This window comes from Chiroxiphia lanceolata, chromosome 4, assembly GCF_009829145.1.
Source record: "Chiroxiphia lanceolata isolate bChiLan1 chromosome 4, bChiLan1.pri, whole genome shotgun sequence".
Lineage (NCBI taxonomy): Eukaryota > Metazoa > Chordata > Aves > Passeriformes > Pipridae > Chiroxiphia > Chiroxiphia lanceolata.
Genome location: NC_045640.1, coordinates 72115582 through 72133039, shown reverse-complemented (window position 1 = coordinate 72133039; position 17458 = coordinate 72115582). Strand labels below are relative to the sequence as shown.

General features: G+C 39.1%; 1 protein-coding gene across 10 annotated transcripts in view; it reads left to right on the top strand.

Annotated features, from left to right (window-relative positions):
- LOC116785433 (bifunctional heparan sulfate N-deacetylase/N-sulfotransferase 3) overlaps window positions 1-17458 on the top strand; it is a 214030-nt gene that overhangs the window by 92687 nt on the left and 103885 nt on the right. For 9 of the 10 annotated variants that reach the window (XR_004356537.1, XR_004356536.1, XR_004356540.1 and 6 more), the window contains 2 exons: window positions 4443-4563; window positions 5284-5399. The exons of the other annotated variant lie outside the window; for it this stretch is intronic. The gene's annotated coding sequence lies outside the window, so the exon portion shown is untranslated. The remainder of the gene's footprint in view (window positions 1-4442; window positions 4564-5283; window positions 5400-17458) is intronic. 10 annotated transcript variants of the gene reach the window in all.

Here is a 17458-nt window from a genome sequence, read left to right as displayed (position 1 = left end):
CATGAGCAGAACATTGGAATGTCTGTTCTTTATGTATAATTAATACAATTAGAAGAACGAGGGAGGCAGAGGTACGTGGACTTTAAGAGAGAATGAAAAATACAAAATGAGATGTATGAGGGACTCCTGGAAAAAATATAGTTATCTCAGAGTAATTGGTTTGGATGTTGTGAAGATGAGAGAATTTCTCACATGGCTTTAAGAGAAGGTCCATATCTGGGACACCATTTCAGCAAAGTGTGAATCATCATCTCTAAAGGTCTGAAAGACTTGGAAATAGGAGCTTTTGGCCTCTAACACACCTCTTATCCTTTCGTGAAGCTGAGAGAGACCTGACCCATAGAAAACAGGGATTATGGGTGAGGGTGAGGAATGACTCTCTCTTCTCACAAAGGATTATCATTCAAGAGTTGTCAAAATCTCAGTTATTCTTTAAACTCTGTGTAATAACGGCAGCCAAAACTCCGAGTAAAGGCATAAAGAGTAAATAGGTAATTGAAGATAAATTCCTTGCCTCGAGCTAGATCTTTCTGAAAGAATCTTATACTTTATTGTGAACTTTAGCTTTTCCTTCTGCCCCTCAGCATCTCATTTAATGTTAGAGCTGCCTAATTGGGCAGCATGAGAACAGTTGCTTCTCTAGGCCAGCCACTTTTTCATATTTAAATCTTTTTTTATTTTGTGTTCCACCTTATCATTGCTTTTATGTGTGATTTTATATAGATTACAGTAATTACAGAGGAATACTGAACCAGATCTCCTGCAGGTTGGAGATACAAGGTCCTGAAAACATCTCCTTGTGATGTGTTTCCCAGCAGGATCCATTTCATCATTATGAAATTGTTGCAGGAAACCAGAGCTTTTTGCCTGTAACTGCAGACAATAATGGGTGATGAACACTCTGATAAAAGAACAGCAGAGAGATAAGGCTGGTGAAGGGAAATCTGCAGCTGTGAAAAACAAAAGTAGTAGCCCAGTAAATAGGAAAATATCTGGGAGCTTTCAGTATTTTGGTTAGAAGAATAACTTGCTCTGTGACAAATACAAGGAAAGAATCAGATTAAACCCAAGAACATCTGAGTGTTTGTGGTGCCAGAAGGTGCATGGGGGGGATTTGAAGGATACTTCATATCAGCAGCTTTGCTTTTATGTACTGAATAATCACACCATTTTGGAAGCAGACAAAATAGGAAGGGGACACAGGTGCTGTTTAGTTTGAGATATAAAAGCTATGGAAGGGACATTTAGATTGGAGGGAAAGGAAAACAAGCTTTTATCCAAGAAGATTTTTTCCTTATCTAGAATAGCCCTATGTCAGAAGGGGTTTTTCTTCAAAATTCATGCTTCAGGTTTGCCTTTAATCTGATGTCAGTAGTGTGCTTTGAGTTGCTCTTTATCCATGTAATAGGCAAACATTTACTTGTTGCTCTTTTCCCTATAAAAAGCTGCAAAGCAGAATCTGATTTAAAATCAGTTATGATTTTTTTAACACAACAAAAAGCAGATTTTTAAAATAACAAATGAACTTTCAGGGCTGTACAAGTTTTTGGATGGTCAGAGAGGTGGGGTTTCCTTCTCCTGTCTAATAAGATGTGTGACCTGTTTCTTAACCTGCCATTTTAGACTTCACCTGGAAAATCAGAATGAGTTCTCCCAATTTCCTTTTGTAGGCACTTTACAGTTCACATCTTGAATGTCTCCATCAGTCTTTTGTCCATCTCTGCTACTGTATTTCAACATATATCTTTTAAGGTTTTGGTGTGTGTTTTGGGTGAAGTCTGTATTTGTTAAAAGGTGACCTCTGGATTGGATTGTTTGGCTGACTTCAGGGCTAATAAGCTGAAGGATGAGGTGTCTAATGAATCCTGTGTACAGAAATAATGATAGATGACTTGTTTGGAATTCTACAGACACAGCATGGCCAGGCATGAGGAGTCCCTGGAACTGCACCGATCTTACAGTGGGAAGCTTTATTGATTACACAGAGACAGGGCACATTTCTATAATTTTTAGAACAGTGTACTGCCTGAGGTACTAAAATCCATTAAAGAAGGATTATAAACTTTGTTTTAAACTGTATCCTAAATTGTTTCTTGATGTACAGTCAACAGCAGCTCTGTGAGATCAATCACAGTTACTAAGGCATATTAAAATCAACTTGTTTAATTTTAATTGCTTGTATGCCTGACCCTCTGTGAGGCAGCTGTTCATAAAGCTAAATTGCTTTTCTCCCAGACAGGAGTTTCATTTCGCTTCATGGTAGATTTTTGCCTTTTACACTTAACCAGCATTTTGCTTTCCTTTCCCCCTCCTTCTGTCTGGCCCACGATTCTCATTTCTCTCCAGATAATTTTCTCTCTGTTTTGCCTTCTATCCTCATTAGCAGGAGCTGCAGCCTTGCCAATGAGTCAACTTTAATAAAGTAGGTGGATGGTTTGAATTATGAGTTGATGTAAAGTTACAGACCTGGAGCTCTTTTTGGTAATCTCTGTTAACCTGTGATACGTGAGCAATTTTGCTTACAGGCTCCTGATCAGATCAGCAAAACTGCTGTACCAATGGATGTACCATGAGCAGATACATTTATTTTAAACTTATATTCGGTTTTCTGTTTAGCTATATGCATTTCAGCTCGGTTTTTTTCCTTAGGGGAATTCTATAAAGCCATTTAGTAATTTCTTTCATTCGTGGTTTTGCATTTTCTGTCATCCTGTGTTTTGATGGGAAAAGATCCCTGTTCAGTTCGTACCAACTTGTTTCCTTGCTCCAGTATCTGAAGTTAATCATAGACTTTAGGAAATTAGTAACACCTGAGTCTTCATCTCACACATAATGTATTAAACATGGCTGTTGTCCTAATCTTCTTTCAGTAGAATGGACTTATAAATACCTGCTTGCTGCCCAGCATGGACACAAGATGCTGCTCTATTCTGAAGAGCATTGGATGCTTTCCCATTTCCTGTCAATTTGAGGATTTTCTGTGTCCTTCAAGAGGCAATTTAAGCTTCCATTTGTGGTCAATACTGATAGTAAATGCAGGGAGATAAGAATAAAATTACTGATTTTCATTTATTGAAAGGCAGCACTTCTCTGAACAAGAGACGGGTGAGCAAAACCAGAACACTGGATCTTTTGGAGAAAACAGCAATGGTTTCAGCACACCGGTTTTATAACTGCAGGATTTGTATCTGGCATTACAGTAATGGTATGTTAAGGCAGTAAGTGGAAGCAATTAGGGTGATTTGGACATTTTATCTGTGATTCTGGCTTCAAAAGGAGTCAGGGATATGGGAGAACATATGCACATCTTTGAAAATGGAACACATCGTGAAGAAGCAGAATAAGTATTTGTTCCACAGTAGAATAAGAAAAAAATCTCACTGGTATGTGAAATAATGCATAATTATCAAGCACACAGCACCAAGTAATTCTGTATCTATAGATTTTACTAGAAATTTTACCCTAGTGATAGCTTTAGACCCTGCAGATTTTAGAGCACTCTCTGGATTTTCCCATATTTTCATTCCTATTAAATAATGACGGTGGTGGTTTTTTTCATATGGATGATTCCCATAATTTCATGAGTTTAGTTCAGGTGTTACTTGCCTGTCTCTGCTTCATTTCTTATTTTTTCACGTGCATTCTGTGCTACTACTTTTGCAGCAGATTTTAAAATACAAGTTCCTGTCTTCTAGCAGGTGTGGAGGGCAGAGGGACAGCATGCACTGCTGGTGGTGGAAAGCTTGGTAAAGAGGGATCTCTTCAGAACTCTCTTTTTATTTTTACTTGGACTTTGTTCTTAATTATCTGGAAGGGCAAAATTTTAAACTCTAGAGATCTGTTGAGGTGAACTTTCTAAATAAAGCACGAATTCTCTTCTTTAAAAAGGGCTGACACGTCACGAGCGTTGTTTTGGTAGATCTCTCTACAGAGCTGCCAACAAAGACATGATTTAACTGTTTTCCTCTGACTGGACCAAACTCCAGAAAAGATGGTTTGCTGTAAGGAGGGGACAAGATTTGCTTCTCCATTCATGTAATCTGGGAGTCATTATGGTGAATAATGAGCCCTCTGAATCAGAAGAGCCTCATGGCTCACATACATCAACCAGCTACCACGGTGATGGACACTGTATAAAAATCTCAGGAAAACAGAACCCGAGGATATTCTCCCTAGTCTTTATTATAAATCCCAGGCAAACACTCCCAGAAATGAAAATCCTCCAGGCAATGTTAAATGTAACTCAACCTTGACTTGCAGGAATTCATCTTCCGAATGGAAAAATTGTTTGTCTCTGTGTCCAATTAATTCTTGGCTTTCATTTGAAACTGCCAGAGAGTTTTCCAACCCAGTTTTGATGCGTTTTATTTATGTAATATAAATCCTTGTCAGCTGAGGATTAGTCTCGTATATATTGGAAGGTGATTATTTTTACTCTCCAGCAACCTGGATGTTGTACACAGGAGACCTGAAAATGCAAGAATCTGTCTCATCTTATGGGCCACAAAGCTAAACACTGTCTCTGAAGAGCTTTTGACCCAGCATGCCCTGTACAGACAGCAGGTAAACCAATGAAACATTGATTATTAATAGAAAACAGATACATTATCATCTTCCTGCCTAGAAAAGAAGTTTCCTGAATTCCTCAGACTTACTTTATATGAGGGAAAGTTTTCAACTTCTGTTGCTTGCGAGGTCTCTCAGTTTCTTCTCAAAATGAGAAGCAGTAATGACTGTAATGTTTTTGATCAGTCACTTAAGACATATTGCCAAGTGTTTGAGAGTTATTGTAAGTTTCCTTTGCAAATTCTGCTTGGATTCATTCCAACATTTGGAATAGACCTGTGGTTTTTGCTGCTGTCAGTTTTACCATTCTGCTTCAATCCAGATTTCCCACTCGTAATCTTTCTGTTAGCACCAAGGAATTCGACAGTGCTGCTGTTCCCACTCTCAGTACGTGGACATCAGTCCTACCTAAATTATTTTGCCCTTGCCCGAACCTCATGCTGAGCTCCCAACTTTCCAATGACTTAGTCAAATGTCTAATAACCAGAGTTCTCATGAGCTGGAACCTCCTGGTTCCATTGGTGCTTTGGAAAGACGTTGGTCTTCTACAGCAGCCTCAGGGATCTGCTTTGACAGAGTGCCTGGAAAAGATTATATATGACCAGCAGGAATAAGCAGTGGCTCAAGCAGTTACCTTTTCATAGAGACATTATAGTAAAAGAATCAAATAAGTTTGTGACCTGCACTCTTCAAAATCACTGTTATATTCTCTTCAAGCTAAACAGAGTTGAGTGCATTTGGACTCAGTATTTTCTCTGTTGTGGTGTGCCAGTGCCCACCGGGGGGGACCTGAGGGGAATGAATCAGCACCAAATCCATTAAAATCTGTAGAAGTCAGTATTGTTTAGAATGTGTTGGTCATGTTTAAGGATAGATTTGAGTAAAAAACTTACGTAATGATACAGCACTCTCCATTAACAGCTTTTCTACCTATTTAATTGTTTCCAAATAATTTTTTTACAGAAAAAAAAAAGCTAGAGTAGGAAGTGTACATCAAAAAAGGGTAACTGCTGAGAAAGGTTATGTTAACTTTATGCTCTTTTTTGAACTTAATTTGTATTTTTGTATTCTCTTGTTATTTAACATGCTTAAGAGATAGTTAATGTGGAAGAAAGAACTACAATTTAGTGTAAAGCCAATTTAAAATGTATGTGCGTAATTCTAGTTGTCCCAGGCTTCTAAAGAATGAATATGGACAAGCACAGCTAGCTGCCTTTTTCTACAAATACACAAGTAACTGAATGTATATAATCACATCATATATTGTGTTCCCACAATGCATGAAATACCTTAGAATTATAAAATCATTTGTAGTTTGAGTCCGAACTAAAATCAGCAACTATAGGATGAAAATAAAGGAAATTTTAAAATAAAGCTTTTAAAATCTTCAAATTATAGAAACAAATGAAAGTAGAAGTGAAGCAGTGGAAATGATAAAACGAAGATTTTTAATTCTAAATCAGTAACTTCAGATTTTATCCATAGCAGATATGAAGTCTGCCCTGAAGATAAAGGAGCTGAATTTTCAGAAATCTGCTCATCAGAAAAAGACCTGGCAGTTAGAGCACTCATGGAGAACAAGGGCAGACTATTATCAAGGAAGCAGTTGGTGTAGTGGGAATTATGTGGTAGGCAGTGCCCCTCACAAAAGGTGCACAGTGATCCCTTCGCTCTGCTCAACATGGGCAGAATCCCATCCAGAGTCAGGACACTGCACTGGAGGGAAAAGATCTGTGCAGGCTGTAGGGAATCCAGAGGAGACCAAACGGAACAGTCAGAGAGCTCCAAAATAAGCCCTCTGGGGAAAGACTTCTGGAGCTGCCTCACAGAGAGAATAGAAGATAAAGGACTGATACATGAAAGGTAGTTTCAGAATGGCAAAGAAGAAATTATTATCCACAGCCACGGATAGAAAAGAGCTGCTCCTGTAGCTCCCTGCTCTTGCCTTGCAGCACCTTGGTCAGGCAGTGATGGCCTCTGAATGTTGTCACAGATGGAACTTTGGGGCCTCGAGGAGAAGGGCACAACACGTTTGTCCCCCCAGGCAGGTTTTCATGGCCACATTATGTGCTGGAATAATCCCAGTGTACTTAATAGAATCCCAGTGTTCTTAATAGCATCACACCCCTGGAGAATTCGTGGTTACACGGATAGCACTGAGCGTGTAAGGCACTGGGTTGTTTATTGAGCTGCTCAAGGACTGATGCCGGGCTGATAAGATTTGTTTTCCACAGATAGCTCTATGGGTCATTAGTGAAGAACTGAAACACATGATTACTGAAAATAATTGATTTTCAAACTACAGTTCTTTCCCAATTAAACTTATCCTGAGGCACTCAAAAGCTATAATTTGAAGTTGTAATAGAAATCCAAGCAAGTCCTCACTTGTGGTGACGTTTTAGATATAATAACCATTTTGAGTCATACAGACTGTAAAAAGTCCCCTTCTTATCATAAATTATTAACTTTACACTTGTTTTTTATTGGATTAAAATTGATTTTAGTTTGGTTTTCAAATGTGTTCCAACCAGGAAATTGGAGGCCATTTTTATTATGGGGGAAATAATTAATAAAAATTCTCAGTCTGGTGTGATCAGCTTAAACTTTACCATTGGCTTTGATGACAGCAAATCTTACTCAGTGCCCTAAACCAGATTTCACCAGAGAACAAGGAAAATAATATCAACCTTGACAATGTGAAATACTTGGGTTTAATGTGGGTTACTAATACGGTCTGGTTTGTGCAAACCTACTTTTCTGTAGAGATAAGTTAGTATTTCTAATGAAGAATTTTGATTGTTATGGCACAGAGATTATCTCTTAAAACAAAACTGTTAAACAGCAGCAATATCCATAATACACATGTGTTGGGAAAATGAAGGAGAAATTTAACCCAGGCTCTCTTTCCCTCTGTAGCCATTCTTCCTTTGATCCAAGTGGGATCATTCCAGTTTCAAGACTCCTACTTCTGTTCACTCATTAGTCTGCTCAGCAGCCTCTTCTTTTTCCAAATTTGTGTCTGATTTGCTGAAAAATTTTGAATAGGCTTAATTTTGTGAAATGGAATTTGTGAAGGTTTGTGGTTAATGAGGACTTGCAAGAGAAAATATGATACACTTAAGGTACATCTAGTTATTGTTAGTTCAAGGAAAGGTAGATATCTTTGCCAGCATGTATTTTATTTCCAATTCCAGTTGGTTTGTCTCACCTCAACAATAAAAATAATTTGTGGCAGAAATAAATTCTTATCAAAGAAGTTTCCCACCCCTATCCTTGCTGTGGGCTCTATTAGCAGAGTAACTTCAGTATCATTATGTCTACTCAGTGCTTTGACTTTGCCAGAAAATATTGATCTGTAGCATGATCTGTCCAAGGGCAACAGCATCATTAATTGCTAAGTGATCTGCAAAACAATTAGAGACCTCCTGGCTGGTGAACAAGAGATGAATGGAGCTGTCTACCTAATCAGATACAGTTGTATCTATCCATGGACCCAGTTGTGTTGTTCCAAAATGCAGTCAACATCTGTCACTTCCCCCCTTCCCTCACTAACATATGCTGTGCTCTGCCCTGCAGGGTCCTGCTCAGAAGCCTTGGAGGAGAATTTTCTGGGGGGTGGGAGGGAATGTGTAGAGTTTTTAAGGAAATTTTTATCCCCTATTTACCTTTGCTTTGTGAGAGACAGGCAGCGTTATGCTAAAGATTCCAAGCATGTAAGGAGCTGTAATTCACATTTGCATTAACAGCATGGAGGTAGGACAAATATATTAAAAATTAACTCCAGAGCTGGGATGCAGTGAATTTAGTACTTAAGGAATGAATAGGATTGATGGTTTTCTAGGCCGTGTTGTTCAGCACCCAGTGCAGTGGGAGCCTACCTTGAATCGAGTCTCTGAGGACTAAATGGTAAATGAGAAGAGTAAGACTGTGCATTTATCAGTGTCATATTTCTTTATGAGGGAAACCAATTAGGGAAGAAATACGTAATTAGTATCAATCCCTTTAAAATTAGATAAATGCTGCATAAGTATTCTCTGCCTAAAGTCCTTGTATTGAGCTCCAGGTGATTATTGGGAAAAACAGAGCAGCAACAGTCAAACATTTTGTCAAACAAGTAACAGGGAACTAAATTTGGGATGCAGTGGAGTGACTGGTAGGCTTCCTAGGAATGCATGCAGGTTTCCATAACTATTCCTGTTATGTGTTCCTAGAATCTTGGAAGGATTTAGTCTGTTTTTTGGGGGAGGCTGTAAAGTGTACAGTAATCTGTACTTTCTTCAGGACAAATTGTATTTTTTAGTTGTGTCTTAGTGTTTAAAAGTGAACATAAGCAGTGTGTGCCACACATTGATCCTGCTTACGTTTGATAGTTTAGTGCCTCTGAAAAATTCACAACTGAAGATTAGATGCTAATGTTTGATTTTATTTGCATTCTTTGTTTACATATGTTGTTGTTTTAAAGCTTTTTTTTTTTTTAGTTTCTGGTGATGAAATATGTTAGCAAAATTCCTATGGCAGTCAATCCGTCATTCCAGTTCGAATTTGAAGTTGCTTTTGGTTTAAATTATGTATAGATTTTAAGACATTTTCCTCCATACGGTATTGGCATAACGCAAAGCCAATCAGAAAAATACCCAGTGGGTAACCTTCAGTATTTTTATTGCTGTGTCTGGCCTAGTTTTAGTCAGTAGAATTCTGCAGAGAAGCTGTTATTTCTTTCAGTGCAGGCCTTGCTATAAACAGCACAAGGGCCAGAAGAGGAGCACAGGCAGGAAAGCTCATACTGGAGAGTGTGTAAGCTGCTGCTTTGTGTGGGATTTAGCACCTGCTTCTTTGGAGGAGTGGTTAATCTTTCTAAATTAGCCGCAGATCCACTGACCATCCTTCCAATCCCTCAGAAGGAAGAAGGATGAGGGAGTCCCTGCAGTGAGTGATTGAGTGCAATCCCCATTATCCTGTGTCTCTGGGCAGGGCACTCTGAAAGAGCCAAGAGGATTTATCTGGTAGATAGAAGAGTTGGAGGGAGAAAGTGATCCTTCTAAAACCACCAGAAAAGCATCCTGTTTTTTGTTCCTTTAGGAAACCGTTCCTAAAAAAATTGAATTTTTCTATAAAAGCAGCTGGGTGGTTTTCTTATTTTGTCTTTTTAAGCATCAGCATTCTACACGTGGATACAACTGATACTATTTTTACAAAACCACTCCTTATTTCAGTAGAATGGTTTTGTGATGCTTTCATTGACATCACATGGGGGGGTGACAGAATAATAAACTGGCTTTCCACTTGTGCAGACAGGTGTTCACATGCACTGTAGATCTCGTGTAACAAGGAGTCTGGCAGCCCTGGCCCTACTGCTCTGGTTTATAGCCCAAAAAGGGGGAGGAGAACAGGAGCAATACTTAACTCTTGGCAAGCTCCCAATTTAATTTTCATCTATATATTCTTCTGCCCTCCATTCAAATAAAAGCAAACACAATTCATAGTGCAGGTCACAAGGAAGGTAACAGAGGCAGCAGCCTAAACAGTGACAATCAAATTCTGTACCAGCACAGTGCTGCAAAGGGTAGGTGTTTATAGCAGAGGAGATATGGTCTTTTTTCGTGCATAATTTTAGTTTCCACAGTTACTGGGATGCTTGGAGGAGGAGATGCTTGAGGAGACTCCCACAACTCAGCTGTGCTTTTCCTAGCACTGCTCTTGTGTTACTGCCAGGTGGATTTTGGAGCTGCAGCTCCCAAAGCGATATTGTAGGGACTTAGTTGAACATAACATGATAATTTCTCTGGAGTATAAGGTGGGAGAATGGAGGTTTTATAGTTAGTGTTTTATAGTCAGAATTGGGGTGGGCCATTATAATCTGTGCAGGGATTCTCTGTAGGGCAGGCTCTGCATCCAGCCTGTACCTTATGCGATGCAATGGAAATGATCTCTCCTTCCTGTCCCAACAGTTCAGAGCAGTGTTTGCTGGTTTCTGTAACACTCTGTGTCATCACAGCTTAGTTTCAAAAACCAAAAACCAGAAAACTACACAGAATTACCTAATTAGTTCAAGTACCTTGCATCTGTGGATAGCTGTGGCTGGAGGAAGGGCATAAGAAGAGGAGAACAAGAGTTCCAGCTTTGAAGGGGGGTTTTAACTTTAAATGAACATGCTGAGCTCAAATACAGAAGTTCAAAAAAATCCACACAATTGTAATAATTTTTCAGGATGGGTCCTTTTATTTTAGTTGTGTTTTGTTCTGCTTAGGGTACAATCTGACTTCTTAGGCACAGAAAAAGTCCCTTCTTTCCATGCCTTTACTCTGTTTATCAGTCTCCTGCTCCACATTAATCCTTTGATCAGACAGTGGCATCTTCCTCTCCATTTCTATTTGCCAAACCGAATTAATAGCAGCTAAAAGTATATTTTTTCTCAAAGAAAACATTGTTAACTCTTTCACTGCTTCCAGCTTAAACATTTACCTAGTCAGCCAAACACACAGATTGCAAGCTGTTCCCTGAGCTTTTTGAGTGCCTAATCCCCAGCTGTTCCACGTCTGCCAGCTGCTAGAACAACGAGCTTTCATCCCGAAGATGTCTAATTCCCTCATAAATTATCAGTAAAATATCAATACATGAGATTTGAGAAGTGCCAGTACTTTAGGGAGAATACTAACTTTAAATGATGTTTGAGGGAAAATAAATGATGTTTGCATTCTGAAGTGACCTCAGGTGTTCTGGTCGTGTCACCAAACTTTAGACAAAAAGTGTCTTGTCTTCTGATAGCTGTTGTTATTGCAGAGGAATTGAGGACTGAATTCTGGGAACTTCAGACCATGTGTGGAAATGCAAGTTCTTCTGCCATTTGCTTAGAGGAAATCCAGCGTGATTCCGATGGGATTGTGCTTGCATTTTTGTGTGTGTGTGGCAAAGTATCTGGAACACATTAGACACTGTGGAAAGGCAGATTTACTTTAGAAATGTGAGAGTATTAGTATTTTGTACCCAGTCCTAACTTCAAAATAGTCTCACTGTAGCTAATTTGCTAAGAGGAAAACAGTTTCTGGAAGTTCTGTGTCACAAAATAGCACTATCATATTTATAGGCAGCATTTCCAGAAATAAGACATTCAGCAGCATCTTCACAGGCAGGTAAGAAAAGCCTGTTCCTGTTTACAAGATCCTGGTAATGAAGCATGAAGGATAGTGCTTTGAAGCCATCTGTCAAGCACCTTAGTTTTTTTGGTAATTGAAAGTGATTTAATACATCTCAGAAAAGAAAGGTCGAACATGTGCTGTAATTCTCAGCCTGTGCTGAGTCAGGAGGCAGCAGGTTTTTGTGGACAGTAAGGAAAGGTGGATGCACTCTGTGTGTGGCCAGAAAGTGCCAATGGAGCCCTGCCCTGGGGCATTGATGGAATGTATTAAGAAACACAGATCTTTGCAGCAGAGAACCTAAAGGTTCATTTCTTTACAGCATTTCTGTCTTCTGCCAACAGATGTTCATTGTTTAATAATTTTTTAATATACACTTCTTGTGGAAGTGAATTTCACAGGGATTAGTTTCACTTTGGTAAAATATTTCCTGTCCCCCTTTTCCAGCAGTAACCCCCTCTGTTGTTGAGGGCCGTATCCATTGAAAGCTTAGCAGATCCAAACGTGGATGCATCCCGTGTGAAGCTGGTATCATTTTCCCCTAACACATATAATGTATTTGCATGTTCACTGTGGAGACTAGAGACTCTCTCACTCCTTGCAGAGCTCTAGAGATTCTGACTGTGACAGGGAAATCTGGCCCTGCCTGGGAGATGCAGTTCCATCAGCCATCCCAGGAAACACAGGATGACTTAACTGACAGTAAAGATGTCAGACACGTCCAAGGAAATGCAGGGTTGTCAACAAGGGAGCAGCTGGATATCAGACCTGCCCACAGAGGGACTGGTAGCCCTGAGCCACCTCCATGGTCAGCACATTTTTAGGAGATTTCCTTCTTCCCAGCCAGAGTAACAGGGAGTAAGTACACTGGTAAAATGAACCGATATGGGGTAAGATTCTTTTGTCAGGAATCTGATATTTTGAGGGCTTTTCTTCACTTTCCAACTTTGGATGTTATAATTGGTATACACCTGCTGCAATCTATTTATCCCCCATCTGTAAAAAAAGTAGATGGTACTTTCTACCTAAGAAGATCAGAGTGAAAAATAAACATCCATGAGAGGTTGTGTGCCTTTTCAGGCACCGTGGAAGATCAGTGTCATTAAAGGAGTTGATGTCCTAAATCAGTTGATGTCCTAAATCAGGTTACTGATTTTGTGACTAAACTTGAATAATTGTCAGGTTTATCCTTTATAACTACTTTTTTAAAATAACCATCTCATTACACTCTGTTTTCTAGAAGCACATCACTTGGCCTCAGGCTGGTGATTTTGTGAGTGTTACCCTTCCTTGGGAAAGTGAAAAGCTGCAGTGACTTTCTGTGTCACCATTCCTCCATGGAATTTCTTTCTTATCACTTAATCCGTGACATCCAGATAGTGCCACAGTTAACCAGAGTATTTGTAATTGGCATATATCTAGTGTAAGTATGCATTAGAGTGTATGTGGCTCCTGGCTTTTCCTTAACACAGTTTCTTCTTCAAAAGAAACAGTTTGGTGCTTTTTTATGTAGGACAAAAAAAAAAAAGAGACCAGTTTAAACCAGCTAAAACATCTTTGTTTCTTCCATCCTTATGCAGAAAACAGCTGAACAGTTTTAAAACTAACTTGAAAAATTATATCTAAGACTTACATGCCAAGCTTCAGCCAAAAATACTTTTTGCAGCCAAATTATCAAACCCCTCTGATAGAGCATTTATAATGGAATTGCTGATGCAACCTTTATTATAGGGATATGAATAGCTGTAATGAATAGGCTTCAGCTGATGTTCTGGCAAGCCTACTGCTAAAAATTATTCTGAATTTATCTGGCATTCAGAAAATGCTTGAAGTGGCCAAACTGTTTACCCCATCATTATCATTTTGACAATCTCTCTTTTATCCCAGAGGAAGTGGGTGATGAACAAATTGAAGCGGCTGCGAGACATGTGCGTGTTGAGCATCTGTTCCTCCTGCTCTTGGCAGCGTTGTTGGGTCGGAGACAACCAGGGCCAAGGGCTCAGCCACCAACTTCAAGCAGTTGTGTTGAATCAGACATTAGTGCCTATTGTGTCATTACAGTGTATTAGTGAACTGCATTATGCTTTCCCTAATGATTTGATTTCGGTTTGTAATCTGGAAATGTCTGTGTTGAGCAAGTGTTCCATTCAGAGTGGGAGTATTTTGGAGCTTTCTTTTTCTACCAGTATAATTTCAGATGATAATATAGTCCAGTTCCTGAATTTCTGATGGTTTGGCTACTTGTGAGTTTGCACTGATTAATCAAGTTTGGGTGCTAAACTGATTGTATTAAACTCTTGTTCAGGGAGTTATCAAGTGAATTAAACCTGTCCTGTATCGACTTCCCTTAAGCTGAGAAGGTCTTGACATCTTAAGTCAATATAAACCCAATTTAAAATTATTTAAATGGGTGCACAGAAGTGTTTGCACTAGTATAATGAAATAACTTCTAAAACACAGTTTAGATGAGTTCAATATGATGCAACTCTGGCTTCTGGCTGCATTTTTAAGGACTTCAGTGCTGAGGGCAGTAAAACTAAAATGTCTGTGCAAAGAAGTTTCCACGTGAAATTTCTTGAAAGATACATATTTTTTAACAAACAGGAGTTTTCCCTCACAGAGTTTTCATACAACAAATGCTACAATTTCTACTGGAACATTTTAGAAATGCCAAAAGATAAAAGAGGCATAGCATTGCCTTGAAAGAATATTAAAATTAAATAAATGGTTTTGTTAAATTGAACTGCAGATGCTGGTTTGTGTCACTAATCAAGTGAGAAATATAATTCTATAAAATCTGTGAATTCTTCATCTCTCCTTTTTTTCTTTCAAAAATCTGGAAAACAAAGTTGAGAATGAACGAAAAAATTACCACTTTGTTTGCAAGGCTTTAAATTGGATTTGATCTGAAGAGTTTTGCTCCCAATTAAATATGCTGAAATGCTGCTTTTAACAAAACTTCTGTCTCAGTGCAGCTGGGGCACCAGCCCAGGAGGAGGGAGCCTCGTGTTTGTTTTCTGGTTGTCATCAGATTCTGAGCAGAAAATGGGCGGTTTTTATACCAAACCATTCTGATTGAGATGGAAAAATATTCAAAGTCCTGTATTGAAGGAGAAATCTTGGGACATCTTCACGCGTTCGGGAATTAAAGAGCCTGATGTTTCAATCAGTCAAAAAACTCTTTTCATGAAAGAGACTGAAAAGTTTGGCTCTAGGAATGAGGAATAAAAGAATATTCTGAAATGAGGGAAGTTGTTGTGGAATGGGGTTCCTCTTTGTTGTATCCCATCAGCAAGACCTAGTTAGCCCTGGTGTTTTATTCAGTTGTTCACTGCACTTCTTCAACACCAGTTCCTTGATTTTCCAGGTTACTACTGCTGATTTTGTTCTTCTTACCTTCCCTCCCCAGGCATTTGGATGTCTTTGCTCTGAGCTTATGACTATTGATGAGGAAACTGGAAATTACAGGGTGCATTGTGTAACCCTGATCTCTTCTTCATGCACTGCTTAGAGAAGGAGTCTCTTGGACTGAAGAGCAGTAAACCCCCCAAACTGGCTCTTCCTAATGCTGCTTGGCACAGTTACAGTTCATTGCAAGTTTAACTGCTAGTGAGTCCTTTCTCAGTGTGAGATTTAATTTTGTAGGTATCTGGCTGTGCTTGGTGTCAGCACACATAAACCAGCTTGTCAGCAGTGGGTCACACTCTGAGATGGGAAAACACCCCATGGGAAGGAAGAAGCAACCAGTTCATAGCATCCTGTCCACTGCAGGACTCAGTTCAACACTGTCTTCATGTCAAGGTTGAGCTCCTGTGTTATGGATGTTGAGCTACAGGATATCTTACAATTCGAAACAAGCTGAGCAGAGGCCATTCTAAACCCTGTCAGATTAATAAACTGCCTGAATTTCATGGGTTTCATCAAAACACCTCAATCCAGTCCACTGAGCCACCTAAAAAAGTATTTTTACCTTTTTTCATGAAGGCCTCCTCTGCAGAAATATCTAAAACCAGCCTCCAAGTACTTCACAGACTTGCAGCACTCAGTCCTTTCCAGGTCAGGTGTTAACCTTGTCCTGGAAGCCAAGGAAAAATCTTCCACGTTCCCTGCCACCACTAACATATGTGGGAGCTGTAGGAATGCTCCTTCTGCTGATGAAGTTGTGATCCATAAACATACCCAGGTACAATTCCATGGAACACCAGCTGGCAGCCAAATGGAAGTGTGAATTTGGCAGGTAGTTAAGTGGAAGTTGAGCACACACTGTCTTCGATCAAAGATTACTGTGGGTGTCACAGAGATGTCTCTCAGGGCAGCTGAGCACTTCATTAAAAAGTTATAAAGATCCACTTTCACACTCAGGACAGGTTAATTCAGAACTATGGTTACTTCAGGATGTTTTTGGAGGGTTTCATTTCAATGGCTGGACCTTGACCTGCCTCCTGTTTGGTGGTTATTAATGCTACTGCTTGTGTTGTGCATGTTAGTCTGTGATGTAAATTTTTAAGTAATCCCAAATAGAATATTTTTCAAGAGGAAAACTAGAAGGAATGGCAAAGTAATTTTTTTTCTTGTTTGACAAGTTTTTCACCAAAAGAAATGATAAATCATGTGAAGAAAAAAAAAAAAAAAACAAACCAGATTATGGATTTGAATTAGATTGAAAAAAATCTGAAAACAAATTTCAAAAATTGTTTTAGAACTGTTTCACTTTCTTAAATTTGGAAAAAAATCCTACTGACTAAGCAAAGCTTTAGCTGACCAGAGAAAACGTTGAGATTTTTTCTCCCACAAGAAAATACAAAAGTTTTGCCTCAACTGACCTGAAGTGATCTCTTTAATGGCAGAGGGTGCAGTTATTTACACGGGTCAGGCTGTCACTCAGCTCCATTGACAAAGATCACAAGTTCTGACAATTTCTGGGTCAACTCTGGCCTTCTCTGAGTTTTGTAGCTAATGCACATTGACAGCAGGCACACTTGGGCACAGTGCTAATTGGGTGTCTTGTGAAGACTTAATGACATTGCTGGAAATATGGAAATATGTTGTAATATTTATTTCTGGTATGTCCTTTTTGATTCTGTCTCCTTTGAACTAAATCTTTTGCATTTGTGAAAAATCTTTTACAAAACTCCCTTTCACCTGACATTAAGTGTCTCACCAAACCAGCAGCACTTCTTTTTGCAAAAGCTTTTCTTGCCAATTGATTCCCTTAAAAAAGTTGTAAAAATTGTTGGAATTGTATTAATTTTTCAACAACCTTTGCAAAAATATTTCACAAGGGTGAAATATTCTCCTAATATGCCTCTGTCATATGACTCACTGCAGGGGAATTATCCAGGTGTAATTCAGGGCAAAATGGAGCCCTCAGCAAGAGGGTGGACTTAAGGCTGACTTTAGAAGTGATAGATGCATTCAACAGGAATAGCTGTAGCTCGTTATATCATCTGAAATGTGTTTTAGTCACATCAAGTATTTAATTTAAATGGTTCTGGTACTGGTGATAGGCAGAAGCAGGGAGGATGGCCTCAAATATTAACAATTTCGTTCCTCTTTAAGCTGCCAGTCATTAGCTAACTTCTCCCTTGTTAATAGTAATGCTTGCAGGAGTCTGTTCTGAATAATGGATTGCAGCTTTTCCCCACCAGCAGGCAGGCCAGTGGGCAATTGTAATTTAAAAAGCAGGTTAGTAAAATCATATTTAGGGAGCAATAAAACCAGTTTAAACAGAGCTTAAGCTGTCTTGAGATACATTATTA